We start from the raw sequence: 16,655 nt of genomic DNA, 5'->3' as shown, positions 1-16,655 counted from the left end.
TTTAAATTCGGGATCTCGAGCTTCGCCCCGATATAGCCACATGGCTGTATCAGTTTCAGATTCTGAGGCTGCTCAAGCTCGTGGGGTACTGAGGCGGGAGGCTGGGGAGCAAGCATCTCAGCCGTTCATGGCCAAGAGCCAACCAACCAGATGGCCAGCATCCCTTCTTGTCCCACTGCACACTTACACGACAGAAAGGAATCCGTAGAAGGAATTCTGTAGAAGGGTTTTCATTGAATGAAAACTGCACGTTGGCTTCCATAAGTAAGAGAAGTGCTTTTCAAACTCAGCAACTTTAAGCGGTTGTGGACTTCAGCTCCCAGAATTCCTCAGCCAGCGTGCTTAAAGTTGCTGAGGTTGAGAAATTCCGAATTAAATAAGAGACTTCAGGTTGTGGTTTCTGTTTAGCAGAATTCCACACGAACGTTGCCAGCTATCTTTTTATCCAGAATGGAAAGCAGCATAACCTACATGGTTAGCTGCTGTGGAAAGGAGTGGAAAGGAGGAAAGGAGTGGATAGCTGGCTATCCTGCTATGCTGCCTGACTTAATGTTTGGTAACAGTTGTATTTAGTTTAAGTAGATAGCTGAGAAGGCTAGAATGGTCAAGACGTGACTAAGCGCTGTTCCTCCTCCCTTTTATTTACAGCTGCACTGTCAGGGTGAATGGATTGGAGACCTCTTGATATGATAGGTAAAAGTAAAGGTTCCCCCGCTAGTCGTTTCCGACTCTAGGGGCCGGTGCTCTGCTCATCTCCGTTTCATCTCCGTTTGTCCGAGGACGTCTCCATGGTCATGTGGCCGGCATGACTAGACGCCAAAGGCGCACGGAGCGCTGTTACCTTCCCACCGGAGTGGTCCCTATTTTTCTACTTGCGTTTTTACGTGCTTTCGAACTGCTAGGTTGGCAGAAGCTGGGACGAGTAACAGGCGCTCACTCTGTTACGCGGCACTCGGGATTCGACCTGCCAAACTGCCGACCTTCTGATTGACAAGCTCAGCGTCCCAACCCACTGAGCCACCGCGTCCCTTTCTTGATACGATAAGAGTGCCCATAATGTACAGTTTGTGATTCTTCTTCTTCTGTATTATGCACTATTCAGTTTAGCACTGAAGAGTCATTAAGTCCACCCACCGCATCAGAGCCAAAGCCATTCCTTTCTGCAGTTCTGTTGTCTGACACAGGCCCTCTATTTTGGTGCCTTCCAGAGCCCACCCTGCCTGTCACTGAGAGATGAACTATTGATTTTGGACAGCTTTACATTTCCGTCTTTTAAAACAAGATGGAAGAAAGTTAAGGTAGTAGGTCCGTTTAGCTTTTGCTTTGCTAAATATATTTTGCCTTCACCATCTCCAAAATACAAAAATGAACGAACGGACAAATTAATGAAATACAATTGGCCCCTCCTTCTCCAGAAGTATCACTATGTCACTGCCAGGTACTGCAACTCTCAAAACTGAAAAAGAAAAAGCATGCCATTCGGCCATTAAAAGATTCCCTACTGCAACTATAGAAAAATAGAAGACAGGAAAGAGGCGTTGGCTGCCCTACTGTGTTGCTAAGTGACCTTTACGAAATAAAATACTAGGGGGAAAAAGGGCCAGTCATTAACAGTCTTCATTCCTGCTACGCTCTGCAGGACCTTTCTGGTCCTCCCTTCTTAAGTCAACAAAAAACACAGCTGGTATGACATTGGCTGTACCTACTTTTGGTCACCACGATGTAAAAAAAAAGATGTTGAGAAAAGAGTGCAGAGAAGAGCAACAAAGATGATCAGGGGATTGGAGGCTAAAACATATAAAGAACGGTTGCTGGAATTGGGTATGTGTAGTTTAATGAAGAGAAGAGTGAGGGGTGACATGATAGCAGTGTTCCAATATCTCAGGGGCTGCCACAAAGAAGAGGGAGTCAAGCTATTCTCCAAAGCACCTGAAAGCAGGACAAGAAGCAATGGATGGAAACTAATCAAGGAAAGAAGCAACCTAGAACTAAGGAGAAATTTCCTAATAGTGAGTACAGTTAATCAGTGGAACAACTTGCCTCCAGAAGTTGTGAATGCTCCAACCCTGGAAGTTTTTAAGAAGACATTGAACAACATTTGTCTGAAATAGTAAAGGGTTTCCTGCCTGAGCAGGGGATTGGACTACTGTAGATGATCTCCAAGGTCCCTTCCATCTATTCTATTCTATTCTATTCTATTCTATTCTATTCTATTCTATTCTATTCTATTCTGTTCTGTTCTGTTCTGTTCTGTTCTGTTCTGTTCTGTTCTGTTCTGTTCTGTTCTGTTCTGTTCTGTTCTGTTCTGTTCTATTCTATTCTATTCTATTCTATTCTATTCTATTCTATTCCCTAAGCTATCTGTGTTGGAACTGTTGTAAGCTCTGGCTTTGCTGCCATCCCAACAATATCATTCTGAGAGAATATTTTTAAAATCCTGGCTGAACTACAGCATTCTATTTGTTTGTCCTTTAATACATCACGAATATGGATTCAAATGGGATGAAAAGAAGAAAAATGTTGGTTTTGTGCTTCACATCTGAGAGAATAAATATGACTATTTAAAAAGCTGTCTTCTCACTGATTTTCATATCTGTGCTGTAAAGTTGTTTAGATTTATAGCTTTCCATGTTGCAGAAAGATGGGCAAGTAAGAAATCGGATAATTTATATTTAAAAATAAGAAACCAAAGGTTTTTGGGGTGCCTGGAGTAAGGCAAGAGGGGGAAGCGATGACAAATAAATGACAACATCATGCATATGCCATGACATGTATTTGCATCAGTCAATAGGAGGATGACATCATTATGTGCCTATGTATAATGATATTACTTTGACATCATTGTGGTGTGCTGCAGGTGCCACTGCAAGCAATGAAGAGAAGACAGGGCTACTTTATTTCTATTTTGGTTCAAATTACTTTGAGGAAAGGGTATGGTAACTATGAAAAAAAGAGCAAATTGCAGGCTTTAAGCTTGAGAATGATAAAATTTGGTTGGGATATAATATGGTACCTACTTACTCTAAATATTCTAAATCTCCAGGATCATTTTAATTGCATCCTGGGGCGGTGAAGGAGCTTACTCATGGTCTGGCTGAACCTGTAGTTATCTTTGATTATTTCCTCAGTCCTGCTGAGTCATGTTGGTAACAGTTATTCATCTGTAACTTGTATGTGTGTGTGTGTGTGTGTATGTGTGTGAGAGAGAGACAGACAGACAGACAGACAGACATCTTATACTGTTTATGTCAATCAAAGAAAATTTGCCAGAGTAATAGATACTTTTTAGGGTGCCAGTAGAGCAATTGAACACAAGGCTCTCTAGATCCACCGTCTTTCCCAAAATGATTCTACTTCCATTAAGAAGAGTATTTTAAAGTTACGTAGTTTCAAAATCTCTGTATTTCTTTCTATGGACTTGGCATGCTTCATCCCTTGTAAAAGCTCTAGTCTAGTGTCATGGTTCTGACAGATGAAACTCTTCAAAAGAATTTCGAGGCATTGCTTACCTTAAAGGATCTTTATTTGAGTAGCAGAATATCAGCACTTACATAATCGTAGCCAAAAACTGAATTCCCCTCCCCTGAGCACATAGTATCAAAGCACAACTCCCTCCTTCAATTAACAGTCATAAATCACATTCCCCAATTAGCTTGAAGCGAGGGCTTCCCCTCCAGCTCTCCAACCCGCCAATTCTTTATCAGCTCTGAGTTCAACAACCTTATGTTTATGTTTTATGTTTTATTTGATTTCTATACCGCCCTTCTCCCTAGGGACTCAGGGCGGTTCACAGGGTATATATAAATAACGATACAAAAGTTAAAAAGAAATTAAACCAGTGCCCAGTTAAAAAACAATAATACAATACTAAAAACACCAATTTAAAAACCCATAATCCCCCATCAGGCCAGACCAGCTAATTTAAATAAGTGGGTCTTCAGGCCGCAACGGAAGGTTCGGAGGTCTGATGTCATCCGGAGCTCCACCGGCAGTTGGTTCCATAATGCCGGAGCGCCCACAGAGAAGGCCCTCCCCCTGGGGGCCACCAGTCGGCATTCCCTGACCGGAGGCACCCTGAGGAGGTCCTCTCTGTGGGCACGTACTGGGCGGAGGGAAGTTGACGCCGGCAGCAGGTGGTCCCTGAGGTAACCCGGACCCATGCCATGTAAGGACTTAAAGATCATAACCAAGACCTTGAACCTCACCCGGAAGACAACTGGTAGCCAATGCAGCTCGCGGAGCAAAGGTGTAACATGGGAGTACCGGGAAACTCCCAAGACAACTCTCGCGGCCGCATTCTGTACCAGTTGGAGCCTCTGAGTGGTCTTCAAGGGAAGCCCCATGTAGAGAGCATTACAGTAGTCAAGGCGAGAGGTCACGAGCGCATGAGTGACCGTACACAGGGCATCCCGGTCCAGATAGGGCCGCAACTGGCGCACCAGGCGAACCTGGGCGAAAGCCCCCCTAGTCACAGCCACTATATGATCTTCCAGGGTAAGCCGTGAATCTAGGATGACTCCCAAGTTGCGAGCCCTATCCACGGGGGGTAAGAGCTCACCCCCCATAGAAAGAGATGGAACATTTTGAATGTCCCGGGATGCCGAGATGTACAGCCACTCAGTCTTGTCAGGGTTGAGTTGAAGTCTGTTCCTCCCCATCCAGACCCGAACCGCCTCCAGGCAACGGGACATCACAGCAAGGGCATCACTGGGGTGGTTTGGGGTCGAAAAGAAAAGTTGGGTATCATCGGCATATTGATGATACCCAACTCCAAAACCACGAATGATCTCACCCAGCGGTTTCATGTAGATGTTGAACAGGAGAGGCGAGAGAACCGACCCCTGAGGAACTCCACAAATGAGAGACCTAGGGGCCGATCTCTGCCCCCCTGCCAACACCGACTGCGAGCGTCCCAGGAGATAGGAGGAGAACCACTGAAGAACTGTGCCTCCCACTCCCAATCCCCTGAGACGCCGCAGCAAGATACCATGGTCGATGGTATCGAAAGCCGCCGAGAGGTCTAATAGGACTAGGACAGAGGAATATCCCCTATCCCGAGCCCTCCAGAGATCATTCACCAGAGCGACCAATGCCGTCTCCGTGCTGTACCCGGGCCTGAAACCCGATTGGTAGGGGTCCAAATAATCCGCTTCATCCAGAACCAGAGGGAGCTGATGCGCCACCACACTCTCGACAACCTTCGCAAGAAAGCGAAGGTTGGAGACTGGACGAAAGTTGTTCAATACAGCTGGGTCCAAGGCAGGCTTCTTGAGGAGAGGTCTCACCACCGCCTCCTTCAAGACGGTGGGGAAATAACCCTCGCTCAAGGAAGCAGCTGGCCTGGAGCCAGCCTCGTGTCCTCTCCCTAGCTGCATAAACCAGCCAGGAAGGGCACGGGTCCAACAAACATGTGGTGGAGCTCAGCCTCCCCATAATCCTGTCCACTTCATCAGGGGTCACAGAATCAAACTCTTCCCAGGTAACATTGACAAGACCGCCCGTGTCCTGATCGCCAGACTGCCCAGTTGGAGTCCAAACCGGTCCGAATCCGAGCGATTTTATCCGACAGATGTTGACTAAATTCCTCGGCATGACCCTGCAAGGGATCCTCCCTCACCTCCTGATTAAGAAGTGAGCGAGTCACCCTAAACAGGGCGGCCGGGCGATTATCTGCGGACGCGATGAGGGTGGAGAAGTAATTACACCTCGCCACCCTCATCGCTGCGAGATAAGACCTAATATAGGTTCTTAACCGCAACCGGTCGGGTTCGGATCGGCTAGACCTCCAACAGCTCTCTAGGCCCCGTTTCCGACGCTTCATCTCCCGGAGCTCCGCGGAGAACCATGGAGCTCGCTGGGATCTGCGCCGGGTCAGGGGCCGCAAGGGTACAACCCGGTCAAGTGCCTCAGTGGCTGCCCTTTCCCAGGCTTCCACTAAGGCATCCGCCGAGCTGTGAGCAATGGAGGCAGGTGGGGACCCCAGCACCGCTTGGAATCTATCAGGATCCATTAAGCGTCTGGGGCGGTACCATCTAATTGGCTCCGTACCCCCACGGCGGGGGATGGCAAAACGGAAGACCAGCCACAGGAGATGATGATCGGTCCATGACAGGGGCATAATAAATGGAGAGCCCCCACCAAGATCATCCAACCACCGTCTAGATAAAAAAATCAGGTCAAGGGTGTGGCCTCCCTCATGAGTTGGTTCAGAAATTACTTGCGTCAGGTCCATGGCCGTCATGGAAGCCATGAACTCCCGAGCTAGCTCAGATGAGCCTCCCAGGGATGGTAGATTTAAGTCTCCCAAAACTATAAGTTTGGGAAACTCAACCACCAACCCCGAGAGGATATTGAGCAGCTCGGGCAGGGCTGCCGCTGTGCGACTAGGCGAAATGTACACCAGCAGCAAGCCCAACTGCGCCCCAGAACCAAATCTCACAAAGAGAGATTCACACCCGACTATCTGAGAAACGGTGGTCTCCCGCGGACATAAGGTCTCCCTAATAGTGACCGCCACTCCCCCACCCCTACCATGAGCTCGTGGCCGGTGTAGCACCCGGAAGCCTGGTGGGCTGAGGTCAACCAAAGGGACCCCACCCTCTGGGCCCAACCAAGTCTCCGTGATGCAAGCCAGGTCCACATGCTCACCCTCAACTAAATCCCTGATGAGGGGAGCTTGATTCTCACACTAAGTTTCAGCGTTGTTATGTCTACCTGGACTCTCATTCACATCCCCCCCTCCCAGCATCATCTAACTCCAAAAGCGAAAAGGGAAAAAAATGGCTACATTTCTATCTTTTAGAGATGCAAAAACATCAGATGTTAGCAGAGTTGACATCTAGCTTATCTACAGATTTCATTGTGTTGTTTCTAGCTTGTAAAGTTTAGTAACTTCAGCAACCCCTGAGAAAATGGAAGTATTTTTTTTTTGAAGTATTGAATCAGAATCATCCTCGTAGGAGAGTCACTTGGACTTGACCAATTATAGAACTCTGGGTTGGGCTTCTAAACTGGGTTGGATATTCTTTGCATTCCCAATTTTTCCTGTTTCATCAACAATATTTCGCTGAATTTATGATTCTGTGTTACACCGCAATCACCGTATGTTCAAATGCCAGAGAAAGATGATGAAACAAAAAAATCAGTCATGTTGGAAATTCCTTGACCCCTTTATTTTCCCTGTCAAATATAGTTGTTTTAATCTGCAAAATAGACCTTTAAAACTTCCAAAACTTCAATTTATGCTAAGTTCATAGATTTATATAAGGGGGGAAAAATCACTTTGCTAATGTTAAAAAAAGGAATCAAATTAACTTTTGATAAATAATTTAAAGTAGGCTGTAAAAAAAGTTGAGTTAATGTTGCAGGCTATCTGTAGGCTGTTAATCCTTGCCTTTCCCGGTACTAAATAAATAGGCCTCTCTTGACAGACGGAGGTTTTCCTTGGGCTAGGATTCTGAACTTCCCTTAGACCTGTCTCCCACATAGCACAGCTCCCTCTTTCCTCAGTTCCCCTTTCAGCCCGGAACATAAAGTGGGAGAATCCTCTATGCACTGCTATACATCTACTTGGATTGACCAAATCAGGTTGCCTTTGTGTATGTGCTTGAATCTGGTGTGCCTTCATGATTGTGTGTATAAGGGTGTTGGGAAGCACAGTGTGGGCTACATGCACTCTCCTTTGGATCACATGACCAGGGGAAAGTAGGGGGGGGCTTAGAATGGAGCAGTCAGAATTGGATGCCCTGGAGGCAACCTTGGCTCTTTTATGACAGGTGGACTTCAACTCCCAGAATGGCTGGCTCAGGAATTCTGGGAGTTGAAGTCCACAAGTCATAAAAGAGCTAAGGTTGCCTACCCCTGTAAACTAGAGGAAGTGGATCCTGTTTTGTTCGGTTTTTAGTTTTATCTCTACTGCAGAGAGAGATATGAACAAAATCCCAAACTCCTTTATATCATTTCTTTCCAACATTCTGGTGGGTTGGAAAGAATCAAAATACTGTTTAATATGTACAGGTAGTCTTCAACTTACAGCAGTTTGTTTAGTGACCAAAGTTACAATGGTACTGAAAAATGTGACTTGTGACCATTTTTCACATTCACCACCTTTGTAGCATTCCCCATGATCATGTGATCAAAATTTAGATGCTTGGCAACTAGTTCCTATTTATGACGGTTGCAGTGTCCCAGGGTCATGTGATCCCCTTTTGTGACCTTTTGACAAGCAAAGTCAATGGGGAGGCCAGATTCACTTAGCAACTGGGTTACTAACTTAACAACTACAGTCGTTCATTTAAAAACTGTGGCAAGAAAGGTCTTAAAATGGGACGAACCTCATTTAATAAATGTCACACTTAACAAGAGAATCCTTGGGCTCACTTGTGGTTGTAAGTCAAGGACTACCTACCTGTATTCCAATCTAATAGCACCATGTGTATCGCCAGCTCTACTGAAAATGCTGTTGTTGTTGTGGATAGTAAGTTATGCCTCCAAATGTATCTCTTGTGTTTTAGGGCAAACTAGAATTGTACTATATTATACATTATAAATGTTTCTGTGTTGGTTCAAAAGAAGTGTAATCTATAGCTATGAAGTGTATGACTGTTACAGAAGTCAAGATAATATATTCTATAAAGAATGTGCGACACAGGATTAATGAAATTATTTCTAAAAGAGAACAATGAAAGCATTTGCATTGAAACCAATATTCAGAAATATTAAGTAATATATTTTTTTAATCTGAAGAATTACCCTTAACCGTATCGATAATAAATATTTATTATAGGTTTTATGGTAGATTTCCTCTTACCTGAGAAAAGCTAGTCAAACATATAATTTTGGAAAGCTTAAGGCTGTTGAATGACAAAACAAACTGCCCCATGAGAATTTCTAGTTGCAGAGTATGAATTAGTTTATGAGTACAGTAATTAAAGACTCGCTTTGGCAAAGACATCTGTGATAAAAAAAAAAGCTGAGAAAGCAGAGATGAAAATAACTGATCTATATAAAAAAAATTCAGCTGATTCTGTGGACAGTATTGTGGCTCTTGCTAGAGAGCAGTGGGAATACTGTCAAAACCTGATTTTGATTATGTGAACATTGGTACAGTATTTTTTTAAAAGCCTGCAGCCAATGTGGAAAAATTATGCAATAAATGCCAAAAATGACACATACTGAATCAGTTAAAAATATATAGTTTATTTTTTTAAGTCTGTAGCCAATGTGGAAAAATTATGCAGTAAATGCCAAAAAACGACACAAAATGCTGGTGTCTGCAAGTAAAATGAACAAAATGTTTCATTTCCACACTCACATTTTCCATTCCCCAATGCAGGGGTGGGGAACCTTGGCTCTTTTATGACTTGTGGACTTCAACTCCCAGAATTCCTGAGCCATCTGGGAGTTGAAGTCCACAAGTCATAAAAGAGCCAAGGTTCCCCACCCCTGCCCCAGTGCATCAAAAGCAGGTTGGAAATGATCTGTGGCCACCTAGGCTTCAACAGAAGAAGACATGGAAATTATGGGCATAAACAGCAAACAGTTGCACGTTTTGCTGTAGTAAAACTCTATTCCCCTTTCCCCACATAAAAGGGAGATAAAACAGAAACATAACCGGAGCTGGGCATTTTGCATGAGGCTCGTCTCATGCTGTGGAGAAAATGAAGGAATCTTGTCAATCTGTTCACTTTGAGTGGGCTACTACTGAGGAAGAACAACACCTGGCAATCTCTTCGACAGATCCATTGAAACTCAGGATCCGGGAAAAGCCAAGGAAGAACTCCTTCCAATGGGGAAATGGCTCCATAAATCTCCCGTTCTTCCAAATGACAGTCTGCTTCAGAGTAGCTCAGATAACTGACAATTAGCAGAAGAAGCTCATTTGCAGTGCAGTGTATTAGGATGGAAGCTAAAGTTGCAATATGGTAGAAGAGCTGACCTTGAGCTTTTCCATTTCTTCATAACAATACAGAAATTCAAGGTGGAAGGAGGAGGAAGGGAAAGAAGAATGGAGTGGAGTAAAATGACTGACAGATAGATCTGTTTTCTAATCCAGATATTAAATCATCCAGGATTTCTCCCCAGGGAAGAGCTGACAGCTGCAGCCTTTGGGATCTTCTGGCCTTCTTCTCCTCTGGCCAATTTCTCTCTCCTTTCAAGTTCACCAGTCCCCTTAATTAACAGATGGATCTATAGTTTAATAATCCTTTCAAATTATAAAGGTCTCCTTTATAGACAGACTTGCCACTCATCCATCTGAAATTCAGTGTGCTATATCTCCAGCACAGGGGCAACAATGCCTGGATGATTCACTTAATATTGTCCCAAACAAAGTTACTGATGCTTTTTTTTAAAAAAGGAATTTAAATGAATCTCATCCCAAAGCACTTTTATCTCTTTTCTTGCATTTGGGCACAGTTACGGACCCCAGTTTCTAACCAGAATTGCCTGAAAATAACACGAGAGGCTGAGGAATCCCCTTCCCCCTGCCAAACTCCTGCAACAGTCATTAATTTTTTAAAAAAGAAAGAAAGAAAGAGGATTTATCCTCTGTTATAATAAGCAGAGTGGCTTTAGGAAAAGATTGAGTAAGTATTGCACAGGGCACCAAAGGTCTCCAGTGCTGCTCCTCCCTCTAAAACAGTCCGAAGATGCAAATCTTTCCATCAGCCAAAAGTGTCATCATCATTCATTGTGGGCTAGGGGGTGTCATAAATGCTTGAGCTGGCACTGATCCTACGGTGGAGAAAGAGACTGCATGGACCAACTCCTGGCAAAGAAGAGTTAGGAGCTTAAATTTAGAAATAACAGTATCTATAAAAGAAGAAATGTGGCCTGGAGCAGAAGTCAGAACATTACATATAAAGTGAACTAATTGTGAGCAGCTCAGCAAGCCAATACTGTGTTATAAATGGTTTGTTGTGATTTTCCTTTTTCTATCTTTAATGTAGCTCTAGGCTGTTTAACATTTCTCTCAAACGTTTCACATTTCTTTGTGTGGCATGGTGGGAGGCTGTTCGCTGTCAAGTAGTCTTTGGGAAGAAGACGTGAAAGTAAAGCGCTCTTTAAATTTGGGCTGGAAAGAACAATCAGAAATATATTGAAGAAAATGGGAAGTTGGCCAGCAGTAGAAACAGATTGATTTGTTGGTTTGGCTTAGCATGTAATGAGAACCCAGCTATTCTGATTTATAAAATAGGCTTCATCATTTAGCATTACGTGTAAACCAGGCTATTTTTGCCCATTTAAAAATGATAATTGAAATAAACTACATTTAAAGATTTCAGGTATGAGTTCACCCATAAAAAAATAAGCAATATTCTAAGAACCCCAATCTTCTCTTTTCACCCCCTGATAGACTCACGGTCATTCACAGCTCATATTTAAACCACCTTAAATCGTCCACATGTGTATTGGAATAATCAAATTAGGTTTTCCTGAGGTTGACAGGAAACTTTCCTAGGTTCAAGTTGTTCAAAATCTACATTTTTACATCCATTATTTTGGAGGTGAGGCAAAGTGACCTTTTGTGGGTATAACCAGAGGTGTGATTTATTGGAAGACATGGATATGCCTCTTTACCGAGTTCCTTTTATCTCCATCCCTTCCACTCCCAATTTTTGAAATCAGTTTAGCAAGAAAAAGCAAAAGTTCCACTGTTTTATATATATATTTTTAGGAAAGAAAAGAGTACAAGTGGTCCTTGGTTAATGACTGGTCATTTAGTGACTATTTGAAATTATGACAGACTCCCAAAAGATACTTTCAACCCAATTTTAATGTCAACGCTGCTAACATCAAATGTTATTGCTTGACAAGAGATGAAGAAGTAGCCATTTCATATGTTAAACTTGTGTATTGCTTTAAGAGATTGAGTTTAAGGTTGAGAGGGGGGGCAAGTAGGATTGTACCTTCAAGGCCATCTCTAACTAAAGAAGATAAGACCTTGGAGGGTTTTCTAACGGAAGGGAAACCGATTCTTTAAATTACTTGGAGAATATGATTAATGACAAATTAGAAAGGTGGAGAATTGTGTTTTAATATATTGTGCAAGGGGTGGAGATTTCAGATTCCAGCTTCCTTCGAGCAAGCATTTACCGGTGTATTAGGCTAATAAAGTACTTTTAAGGTAAACAATGCCTCAGAGTCACTTGAAAAGCCCATACGTTGGAAACTTGACATTTAAAATAGCAATGGCCACAAACTCCACCCACCGTCCCGCCAAGTCACATGACTCCATTTTAGATGCTTGGCAACTGGCTCACATTTGCAGCCATTTGCAGCATCCCATGGTCACGTGACTGTGGGTTTTGGTGGTCTTTGCTATTCTTTCACATTTACCTGCAAAAAGCGCTGGATGAAACAGATTTGCTTTATGACTACAGCGCTCACTTAACAACTGCTTCAAAAAGGGCTGTAAAATTGGCCACAATCACATGATGATCCACAGCAATTTACAACCATAAGTCTGGGCTCAGTTATAGTTGTCAGTCAAGGACTGCCTGGGTATTCATGCAACGCCGTATTTCACAGCATCAAAATGGTGGCAGGGGAGATGAAGCATCACCACTGAAGTTCTGTTTTGAACATTTATCATTTCCTGTCTTGGTTTCAATCCCCTCCCTCAAAAGCTAGTGAGTCCGGCTATTTAGGGCCTTACTGGTTGCCCAATGAAATCAGGATCTGTGGTTGTTTGATTAAACTATCTGAATTCAAATTCAATTGGTGCTCCTCAGTTAATTTAAAATATTGATACACGCTTATGAATGGAGCAACTTTTTCTAAAGATTTCTTCATTTTCCATATATTTTTATCTTGTAAGGTGCTCAGATAAGTCATGAGAACAGTGGTTAGCAAACTAGCCTAGAGAAATCAAATAGAAACACAAAATGGCCAAGTGGTACAACAACAACAAGCTCACCACATTTGCATTGCAGTGCCCCAACTGGTGATTGATAAGTGGCTGAAGGAGGGTGACTGCAAAGCTAGAGGAGAAAATCCATCAGTGTGTACCTGTAAATCTGGACAACCCAGTATAGCAAGAAATCACAATGCATTCAAGGCCGGAGAGGGTTTGGCGATATAGACCGAGGCACCAAATAAAGAGCAGAGAGCAGTTTAATTCAGTAGTGGGGAAATGGCCTTTACAGAGTGCCTTTTCATTAGACACAAGGAAGTCCTTAGGGTTGGTATGAACATTTTCCAGTTTTGCTTCATTGTACAAGTTCAGCATTGTTCAAACTACCTGTTATTCCTTCCTGTGGTGCAATGAATAAGGCTTTAATTGCTGTTATTCAGAGCTCCTAGCTTGTGCTTTGTAGTAAATAAAATCATTTTCACTCCTGGGTCCGTCTTATCCATAACCTTTCTTGCTATTCAGAATTTATTTCAGTGATAAGGTCATAGTATGGTATTGCCTATCTGTTTCTTTAGTATGAACTGTCTTCTCAGAATCTCTTCTGAGAACCAGTGAGCAGCTGAAACATTTATTTGAATGAAAAGGGATCAGAATGGGAGTTAAGAGGTATTTAACTGTTGCTGGCTTATTTCTTATTATCTTTATCTTTATTAGACTTATATACCGCCCTTCTCCCGTAGGACTCAGGGCAGTTCACAAGGTTTTTAAAATAACAATACAATTACAAAAATTAAGAACAGTTAAAATAATTACATTTAGCACAGAGAATGCAATTCTCTCTGGGTGAATCTCATTGAGGTAAAAATTAAATGGTTTATGACTTCAGATGTGACAACACAATACATTTTATATTCTTTGTTCTTCCAAATTCCAGAAATAAAAATTACATTAGAAAATATAGGACAAATAGAAAAATTAGGCTAAGCCAGACGATAGATTTGCATGCAACTGAAGACGTGAAAATTACTGGGATGTTTTTTCAACGTTCCTGGCAAGGATTTTTCATTGTTTTGTTATCTGTTCATTCTATGATAGATGCACAGTAAAATCATCAGAGAATATCCAGTGCAAATCCAATTAGAAAGGATCTTCAGATAAAGGATTTTGTAAAAACTTGACGCAATGTGAAAGTCCAAGAATTCTTTAATTGAACTATAAAGCCATCAAATAACATCCAAACAAATTTTAACTCTCACTGAAACCAATGAATACTTCAGAAACATTCAAGTTGAAGAACAGTTGAAGAATTCTAAGCCCTGGGGTTGCTAGATGCTTAGTACTTCTGCATCTTTGAAAAAAAAACTTCAATCCCTCTTGTTATCTTCCATTCTAATTATGTACTTATTCGTTTTAATACAGATTGCTGATTAGATGGAGAAAATCCTGTGCATTTGACTGTGCGTGTTTCAGTTCTGTTCACTCAATGATTCTGTAAAGATCAGGAACACAGATAGTGGGCCTAATTATGATTTTCGTATAATATAATACCTTATGGTCTCCAGTTTCAAGGTTTTTTTTTTCTTCTCCATCAGATAACTATCATGCAACCATATGAGTCAAGCTTTCAAAATGTGTTGCTGTGGCAACCTAGGAATGGTTTATTCCCCACACTTCCTTGAATAACTAAAAAAAAATGCCTTTCACATTATTCTTGTTTAATCGGGAATAACACCAAGTCACAAATTCATATTCTTCTGGCATACAGATATGGGTTTCAGATATGAGTTGTGGAACAAATTCAGTATAGGTCCTTGGGTACGTTCTGAGAAGTATTCATTAAAAAATACAGTGACTGCAGTAATCATAGTCACCTGATTTTCAACTTCAAGGACAGGCCAATGCTTTGGTCAGCTGTATTTTGGGCTGGATCCTGGGGCAAAAGTCCAGGGCCTGAAAATAAATGATAGATCTCCAAATATAACATATGAAAGGGTGAGTTGGGCTTCAACTCACAAGTCTATTATCAATATCTGGGCAAATAATATCATTTGAAACTGAAATTGCTCACCACATCATCTTTTATCTTGTACAGCAGGAATGACAATCTATGGACCACATATGAACATCACAGTATCCTTTAGTGGCCCTCAGAACATCCCTAGAGGAAGCAAAACCATGATGTCTGGTTTATTTTCCTTTAAATTTTTGGAGTATTAGAAGAAACTAAGACAAAATCGATTCCTTGAACCTTTCAGAGAATTAAGGGCCCTTTTCTTTTTTTTTTATTGAAAAGTTTTAACATACAATTTTTCTTTAAGAATCCCCCCCTCCCCCTCCCTCCCCCCTACCTCTCCCCCCATCCCCCCTCCCCCCCGACTTCCCAGAGCTAAATACAAGGTATATATAAAAAAACATAAACAACCATATACTAACAGCCATAAACTCTAAAATCCATCACTCTCTAGCTTATATAAGATAAGACAAACCTTAGTAATATTAAATATATATAAAGAAACTAAAGTAGAAAAAGAAAAAAAGAAAGAAGACTTATTCAAATGCTACATGAAACTTCTTAACCCTATACTTGTTCTGGATAAACTCAATCCATTTTCTCCATTCCATAATATAACGTTCTTGTGAGTGATCTTTCAAATAGGCCGAAATCTTCGCCATCTCTGCCAGGTCGGAGACCTTTAAAGTCCACTCTTCTATGGTCGGCAGTTCCTCTTTCTTCCAATACTGACCTATCAAAAGTCTTGCTGCCATAATTAAATTTAACATCAACTTAGTGTCCACAACCGTAGCATCCGTAATTATTCCCAACAAAAAGAGTTGCGGACAAAACTTTATCCTTTGCTTAAAAATCTTCTGCATATTCCACCAAATTTTTATCAAAAAAACCTTGATCTTTTTACAAGTCCACCATACATGAAAATATGTTGCATCTTCATCTCCACATCTCCAGCATTTTGGCTGATAATTCGGATACATACTTGCAAGCTTTTTAGGATCTAAATGCCATCTATAAAACATTTTATAAAAGTTCTCTCTTAAGTTTTGAGCTTGTGTGAATTTTACGTTCCTCACCCAAATCTTTTCCCACGTATCCATTGTGATAACTTCCTGGATGTTTTGGGCCCATTTTATCATACAATCCTTAAAGAGTTCTGTTTCTGAATCAATCTCTATCAATGCAAGATATATCCGTTTAATATGTGCTGGTCCCTGATTTCTAATTTGCTTCATCAGATTTTCATCAGTCATTGTAAAACCATTTTTCTGATCTTCTTTCCACCTGGCCCGTAGCTGAGTATATTGAAACCAATTTTGAACAATCTTCTCGTCTCGCAAGAGACTATATGGCTTCAAACACCAAACATTTCTTTCCAAGCTTAAAATCTCCTTGTACGTAGTCACATCATGTTTGAAACCAGCATGTATATTTTCTATTGCGTGTTTTGGAATTGCCCACAATGGTATCTTACAATCTAACTTATGTCTGTACTTCTTCCAAACTCTCAGCAAAGCCTGTCTTAAAATATGCACTCTAAACACATTATCTACCTTCTTATCATACAACAAATATGCATGCCAGCCAAACAGCAAGTCGTGGCCCTCAAGATTTAATAATCTCTCTTGTGTCAAATTAATCCAATCACTTATACCTGCTAACGCAGCAGCTTCATAATATAATTTAAAGTTAGGCATTTTAAGACCACCTCTTTCACGAGTATCCTGCATAATCTTAAGTTTAACTCGTGGCCTTTTCCCTGCCCAAACAAATTTATTGATACCTCTC

The sequence above is a fragment of the Vipera ursinii genome, assembly GCF_947247035.1.
Source record: "Vipera ursinii genome assembly, chromosome: 1".
Taxonomy (NCBI): Eukaryota; Metazoa; Chordata; class Lepidosauria; order Squamata; family Viperidae; genus Vipera; species Vipera ursinii.
Note: the sequence above shows the minus strand (reverse complement) of the source record.